Genomic DNA, 8,727 nt, shown 5'->3' with positions numbered 1-8,727 from the left:
CCAGTCTGGACGTGTTGTGCCAGCTTCAACTATGGCTAATATCAACACTACTTTGCAGCTGTTGGTGGCAGGCAGGGGAACATGGATGGGTGCGTTTCAAATGCCCAGCGATCTCTCATAACACAGTTGGTAGAAACTGACTACGGACATGTCGTTTCATTTACTGATTGGCGGTTGGGTTTCCTAGAAAATTGTGATTTGTACAGAGTGAATACACATTTCAGAATGGAATTCCACAAAGTGGATGCTCTGCAGTAAACCAGCAGTGAGATCATATTTCTCCGGCAATGAGACATGCTGCTATCTACAGTATGCTCTCATCAAAATCAAAGCACGCAGCACACAATGGATGTCATGTAATTCATAAGTTCAATCAAAGCATTGGTTTTGACAGTACAGTGTCAATGTTGGTTTTCCAATGCAGAAATGAATTTCTACTTTTAGTCTTATTCAATCAAGTTCTGATGTCTCTACAGAGATCCCCAAGTTCCCTGACATTCATACACACATCAGTAAGCCAGCCAGTTTGCTGGCATTTTGGGCTGGAATGCCGGCTTGGCCACAGCAGGCAGAATCTAAGCTAATGAAGAATATGGCCATTGTACCATCCTCCAGATCCGTCTTCCACTCAGCAATGCCACCACACACACTCACACACCACCGCCACAAGCAGCTGCTGTTCTGGGCTTATTCTGGGGCTAAACGCTGTGACACATCTCTCCACCGCAGAACCTTCTATAGAATCTACTCACACAGACCTCATTCATGGGACAATGCAAAGTGGGCCTCTGGAGAACGATCTGGCCATAGCAGTCTGAAGATGAGGCGGAGGTTTGGTTTCTGGGATGAGGAATGAGGTTTTCCCTGAAGGTGCCCAATGCGCCGAGTCCCCAGACGTTGTTTTGTCCAGACACACATCTGTGTGACTTCCCCTGGTCGTGATCCCTGTCTCCCCTCCTCACTAATCATCTGTTTCCTCCTCCTTCCTACCTGCCGTCCTGTTTCCTGAATCCACCGCTGGTTCAAAGATGTGTCGAATACACACAGACTGAACATAAAGCCTACAGTGGTACCAAGTAGAACACAGTTTGATCACAATTTCAGTGCGTGGAACTGTACCCTCGGTCAGCGTTCTAGCTCGTGCACGTCTTGTGGATGCACTCTCGTAACGTTCAGCGGGAGGAGTCCCTCCATGTCAGCCTGTCTCCCATTAGAGAAGGGCCATTACAAGCAGAGTCATGTGGCTGCCCCTCCTCACAGTTAGATCCCAGCAGGAACAATATACACTCTCCCCACAGAGCCTTAGCATGACCTGCAGTTAACCAGCTACAGGGCCTCCGGCACTCTGCAACGACGGTGCTTATGGCTACATCTGCCGGCCATACAGCGGTATACTACATAGTGTTTACCTCTCTTTCCTGGACATAGTGTACAGCTCTGCTTTTATGTTGTACTTTAAAGACAGTACAGTCCAATTCCTCCATACACGCAGGAAAAACAAAGCCATGGACAGGCCCTGCACACCAGGCGTGATGCATAGCGGCCAACTGCTGCTTAAATCAATTTCACAGAACAGAAGATGTGGGAAAACCCCCATGTAATCCCCTCCGGCCTGCAAACTGGGGCACGCTGGCAGCAGGGTTCAGTTTCACCACTGGGAGTGTTGAGACTTGGTGTTTTTAATATGACTAATGCCTGGAGTTCCATCAAGGCATGTCGAATATTCACCACCTTATTCTGTGGGATGTGAAGGCTCTCACAGATGTCAAATTACCACTCTGAGCTGAGAACAGGCAGGACAGGTGACCTATGATGTTGTGAAATAAGATATCAGATTAGGACTGGAAGTTCAATTTGCCTTTGAAGAGTATTAGCATGTTGAATGATTAATGGACATCTTACATTCTCAGATGTGATTCCAAAAGTAAATGCCATTGATTGACATCAGTGGTCTGTTGTCAATATGTGGTAATGAATCACTTCTATAGTAAATCAACTCATAAACCTGTGACAGGACATACAGTACAACCCTGACAAATCCGTTCCTGCACATCAATTTCATGTAGGTGATCTAAGAACAAAAGAATCCAGAATGACAAGGCTGATAGGTCTCAGTTATTGTGGGGTCTCGTATCCCTGAGACTTCAAGCACCCCTATGTACAATGCTCATAATGCTGTGATCATGGCTTGAAATAATCACTAATAATCGAAAGCTAGCTGTAATTATTCCAGGGAGGGAGTGGGACGGGATCAGCAAAGCCAAGACTTCCGGTGTAGGGGTGATTTCACGCGTCAGGGACACCATGCCAAGGATATCAATGAAAAGAATCCAATATCTGTATCCTATCGTCCTTAGAGACGGGAAGCATGTGGTGTAGCACAGCACTCCGAATGATAAAAAGTCAAATATAAAAGTGGATTTACTGGATGTTCGCTCCGGCCAGATGTTGGCAGACATGCTCTTCATTTCACTTGTAAAACAAAAAGGGAAGTAAGTGAGCATGAAAGGATGAATAATTTCAGGACATTCTTTCTGAGGAATTGTCTGAGCTATCTTATGAAGGAAATGTCAGGGTCTTTGAATAGAGAATTCTCAGCAGAAGATGGAATCTCAGTGAAAGCTATCGAAGGCGTATATATATGAGGAATGCAAGAGTTTGGTTGAATTCCTCTCAAGACAAATTCACAGTGACGCATGGGCATGGGCTTCGTCTAAAAACGTAATAAAGGATAGATATATTACCAAATGTTGACCTCGCCCCACATCTTCAATTTACGATTTAAAAAAACAGCACTACTGCAACACTTTTTTTGCATTTGTATCCAATGTGTGTAAAAAGCTACAGTAGCTTTATCACATTCACACTAAGCTGATGGGTTGTCCAATGATGGCACCCATAATCATGCATGGGGACAAAGGACTGGGCGGGGCGCCAGGGCTAGAGAAAGAGAGAATGAGCTTGTACAGTGTGTGTGAGAGTGAGCTCACTTGTACAGTGTGTGTGAGAGTGAGCTCACTTGTACAGTGTGTGTGTGGGGCCAAAGGGATAGACTTGGATCTGTCCAATAGCCAGACAGTCTGGACAGCTTGGAGAATACCAGTGAATAATCACTAAATGACACCAGATACTTTTCACTGATCAGAGAGGGGAATTACAAGCTAAGAACTTCTTCGATTATGAAAACAAACCCTTTTTTGAAAGTTGGGAAATGTGGCATCAAAAGTCAAGTTCCCGAAGCTCAGCACGAGAGGTTCACGTTTGCTGGGAGAGGCAGCAGACACGTTTCACTGTTCAACTCTGGAGACTCGTTTTAAGGGGGGACATCTGGATTCTCTCTCAGTGACACAGAGCTTAATTAGGGCCAAATGACCACCTGGTCCAGGCCCCCCTCCATCCTACAGTGTCCTGTTAACAAGGAGACAGCCCCTCTGTACCATCTCTGCCACTATAAGAACTAACACACACCAGCTGCTGCTCCCTGTACCCCCCCACCCTCTCTCTTTCTATATATATGATTATAAATACTGTACAGTGCAGCGATCTGAGAGAGAGAGAGAGCCAATGTTTGTATGAAATGCAGTCATGCATAAAACCATCCTTGATCTGCTGAATGAAACCATGTTTGATTACTTTACCTTACAGTACCTCTCAAATGTCAATAGAACATGATGACATTCTCACAGATGTGTCAAACTAAATCATAATTATGAAATGAAAGATTGGTGGAGGATACAAGTTGTTGTTTTTTAATCGGCCAATGTTTAAATTTCACTTAAGTTGTTAATAACTTTAACTACCTAGTTAATTGCCCAGCAAATGAGTCAGCAATTAGGTGAGAAAGGGCTAGATGACCTGTATAAACTGTGAAATGGGGCCTATTTCACAGTTAATGTCCCTGGTTCTCTCACACCCTCCCGGGCCCTCCCACCACACAAAAAGACAGAGACAGGAACACCAGTCAACTGTGACATTTTTGGAAAGCATTTTGATAGAGTCCTTCCTCTGTTAATGAGAGCTTTGTTCGCCACCTCTCTTCTTATCTAACCAAAGCTATTCGGGGGGAATGTATTATGGACATATTATAGGGGAGAACCAATGCATATACAGTACAAGACCTTTCTAGGAATGCATTATACTTATACATGTTTATTAGAAGGCAGAGGAAGACGTCTGATCCGAAAGATGGAGGTCTCTGGGCACGGTGGCCAGGGCATCTGCTCTGTAGCCTGCTGGCTGCCAGGGTGGTCCTCACTACAATATGCCCAGTTATGGTTGGAAATGTTGCTCCAGCCATTTCTGTCCATCTCTTTATTCCCCATTGTCCATCCATGTTTAGAACAGAGAATTATGCTTCACTGAACGGGAATAATGTTGGAGTGTTGATGTCGTTTAAAAGTACTGTAAATCTAAAAATGCTTGACTGCGAGCGGCAAAGGAAACAGTCAGAACTCTCCTGGTCACATTTGGTGGCCAACAGTCTGGGAGGTAAAACCAGAGGAGTTAACAGTAGATGTGAAGTGTGAATGAGGAAATGGAACAACTGTGTGTGTGTGTGTGTGTGTGTGTTTGTGTGTGTGTGTGTGTGTGTGTGTGTGTGTGTGTGTGTGTGTGTGTGTGTGTGTGTGTGTGTGTGTGTGTGTGTGTGTGTGTGTGTGTGTGTGCGTGCGTGTTTGTATGGTGTGCTGGCACTAATCACACCCCATAGTGTGTGTGTGTGTGTGTGCGTGTGTGTGTGTGTGTGTGAGAGAAAGAGAGAGAGAGAGAGAGAGAGAGAGAGAGAGATTGCATCTAGAATATTATATATATAATATATTTTTGCCACACACTCTGGTCCAATGGTGGAACATTTATTTGTATTGGATTGTTGTATTGGAGTGTGAAGGTGCATGTTTGTGTGCACATTTTTAAATTCCATCTAGAACTGAACCTCGTTATACTCCTGCTCAGAGGCTCGGTGGAGGAACATGTATCTGTTAGTGTTAGATTCCAGAGAGGTTTAACTAAGAACTTCTCCCCATCCAAAATAAATTACCACAGTGTTCTTACCACTAGTGCTTGGCTCATTGTCAAAGATCATGGCCTCTTGTTTCCCATTAGAAATGACCTTTTGAAATTTGTTTTGGACGCAACATTTCACTAGATAAAAGGTTATTTTCCCAGAGCAGCTTCTCCTTATAAATGTTTATTTTTAAGAGAAGTGGTTGAAAAATAGTTTCCCACCTACAGAAATCCAATTTTGAATCCCATATCTCAATCACAGTCAGTATATTATAGGAGTTTTTACCCAGAAAGTTATGTTCCTTTTCTCAGCTGCGCGAACATGCTGATAAAACTCTGCATCCATCATGTCTCTGTATGCACTGATCAGAGAGGAAACAATAAGTCAAGCCCAGAACAACTCCTTACATTCCCACACTACTATCCTTCAGCACCCCCCCTCTCTCCCCCTCCCCTCCAGAGCATGAGCCCCTCATTTGACATGTGCACATGAACCATGTCTCAACCCTCTCTCTCTCATCACATACACTACATCCTGGTCACCAAAGAAACTCTGCATGCTGCCTGCTGTTGATACATTCTCCTAACACCTGGGCTAAGCTGGAATAGTAAACTGATGTAAGTTACAGGTTTCTGCCCATTCTGGAGCAGTTTGGGCTTGTAGCTTCGAACATAATGAGACATCGGATCAGCACAATAGAGAGCCAGGAGGAGTCGGAGCAGAGTTGTGACCCAGAGAGATGGGTCAGCTCATCACCACATCCCCCTGCAGAGAGCGGGCCCAGTCCAGAGCTCACAGAACGCACAATGACATCATGGTTATGACCAGGAAAGTCCCACAGCGAGAGGAACAGGACATCTTTGGAAATAGTGCAGAGTTAATGGGCCATGAGACAAGGACGACCAGTGTGCGGGATGTGACATATTTCCACATTAACACATCTCGGTTCCTGTTACCACTCTGGTTTAGAGACTCTGCAGAATATGTAGCGAGGGGGGTGGCGTGGACAGTTAGGCTATAAACACTAAGACTTAACACTAAAATGAGGTATTTGAGGTTTTACTCGAATTTAGAAGTCAACGTTCTTTTGAAAATTTGCACATTTAAAATAAGAACGGTTTACAGCAAATTCCCGTAGGATATTGTATTACAGACCCCCTATTTTTAAAGTCATGTAGAAAAGTTTCCCAGTGTCACTGGTAACAGGTCCCCTGGGTCGGGGGGATAGCTTGTCTTGGACTGAGAGAACACACAGACATGTCTGAATAGACAACTGGGAATATCCCACTTTGATGATGTCCTCAAACTTCCACAGGCTATCTAGTGATGCACAGAAACAATGATACAGTACATTCAGGAGCTGAGCGGTCAAGTGGGGGAAAAAAAGACAAACTGGTCTTTAACTTAAAATGTTCTCCATATGAGCTAAGACTCTTGATTTACTATGGGCGGATGGACAATCAGAATAACGGGCTGAAGAGACACTGATCTGCCAGAAACCTTTATTTCAGGATACAGAATGGATGGAAATGAGAGGATCTCACATCCTGCTGCATTGTCACTGAAAAACAGGGTGTCCTGTGGTCTCAATGTTTCTCCTCTTCCACCAGCAGTCAGACGCATAATTTCTCCTTTGGGGAGCAATAGTGTACAACCTACCCACCTACCTATCTACCTACCTACTGTGCTTACCTACTTACCTACCTACCTACCTACCTAACTATCTATCTATCTATCTATCTATCTATCTATCTATCTATCTATCTATCTATCTATCTACCTACCTACCTACCTACCTACCTACCTACCTACCTACCTACCTACCTACCTACCTGCCTGCCTGCCTATCCATATTAGACACCAAAACAGTCAACCGTTTTACACTTTTTTGGGCTATCAGACTATTAGAGAACACATGTGGCCGTGGGTGTCACGTCATTTGTAGGCCACACCACACAGACAGAGGTGAGTTTACTGTATTGTACTGTATGTTCATCTCCTAGCTTCTGTTCTGCTCAACAGCAGTCATCACCTGGCAACTGTCAGAGACATGGAGAGCGACAGGTGTGTAAGTGGAACCAGACAACAGGAGTTTGTGCCCACGAAACCTACGCTGCTGGAAATGCTCCAACCAACATCTATGGGGAAAGTGGAGACAGACAAAACCCAGATATGTGAATTCCTTCTCCACCTGTCCTCCCTCAAAGTCGGTTCAGTAAGTATGGCACGGTGAAAGAATTTTCACCAAGGAGCCCCAAATCCACAGAGTAATGTTAAGCTCTCTTCTCACGCATGACCTCTACCATTCTATTTGATAATCTCAGATCACTGTTGAGGAATATTAAAGGCTGCTGGACCCCTGAGGACATGAAGGGCTCAGCTTTTATGACCAAGCATTGGCGATTTTATAGGGGGGGCAGCAGCCCAACTCTGCTCAGATTCTTAAAAAAAAAAAAAACTTTTTTTTTTTTTTTTTACTAATTAACACAATTATTAAATACATACTTGTGGTTTGTACTAGTTTGTGTTAGATCATCATTCATTTTAAAAGTGAATTTATTACTTAAACTAGGCTACCTTTAAAAATATATATAGCCTATATTCATAATCCACTAATGGCACAACTCGTCCGTCGAAAAAAATGAGATCTGACTGTACTGCTCAACAAGCTACAACTAGCCAACCTGCTCATAATGGCAAAAAGAGCTATAAAAACAATTTACTATCGGAGCTAGCACCAGCACCAGCACCAGCACCAGCACCAGCACCAGCACCAGCACCAGCACCAGCACCAGCACCAGCACCAGCACCAGCACCAGCACCAGCACCAGCACCAGCACCAGCACCAGCACCAGCAACATCACCATCGGCGAGGAAGCTAGCACCAGCAGGCAGTTGCAGTTTGATGTTGTGATGTTGGGTATGGCCTAGTGCTCGGTCATAAAGTCATATTGACATGCTCGTGGTGTCTAGATGAAGTTTGATGCGTTGTACATATTGAATTGTCATTCGGATTTCTTATTAGCATGCTGTTCACAACTGGTATTCTTTGTAAATAGATGGGACGAGACGTTTTTTTTCTCACGTCAAAATGTTGCCCCCCCTACTCTCAGAGGGTAAAATCGCCTATGTGACCAAGGATTCACTCATTCACAATTAATTTGGTTTCATAGAGACAGTTTTGTAGATTATTGACTATGTCTAACAAAACTGTTGGTAAATTATTTGTTACCATGGCAATACTGACCATTTTAGCCTCTCACCAATCACAAACCTCTGTGACTTAGCTCATAGTGCCCTTGGCAACGTAGCTAACAGTCAGAGCAGTAAACCTGTATGTGCGGAGACTGAGAGCCATTAGAAAATGGGCTGTCACTCAATTTCACCATTACTCTCCCTCTGGGACGCTGGTCAGAGCCCTAGACATCGTGAAACAGCAGGTAAGAAAAACTTTATAATTGTGATCATGGAAATGTTGAAAGGCTGCGTGTTAGAAACTGTCCCCATGTGAATAACACACACACACACACATACACACACACATCTGCGTTCCCTTAGATTGTCAGAAATGCTGCTTTCCCAAAGCGCTAATACGAGATGTCAATACTGAATCTAGTCCAGAACAAAGCCTTTCATAGCAATGTCTAGCGCTGAATTTATGGCTTACTAGAAGGCAACAGCTCAAATGAATTGGAGATGAATTGGTCACAGGTTCCACTGTACCT

This window comes from Borostomias antarcticus (assembly GCF_949987555.1).
Source record: "Borostomias antarcticus genome assembly, chromosome: 23".
Classification (NCBI taxonomy): Eukaryota; Metazoa; Chordata; class Actinopteri; order Stomiiformes; family Stomiidae; genus Borostomias; species Borostomias antarcticus.
Note: the sequence above shows the minus strand (reverse complement) of the source record.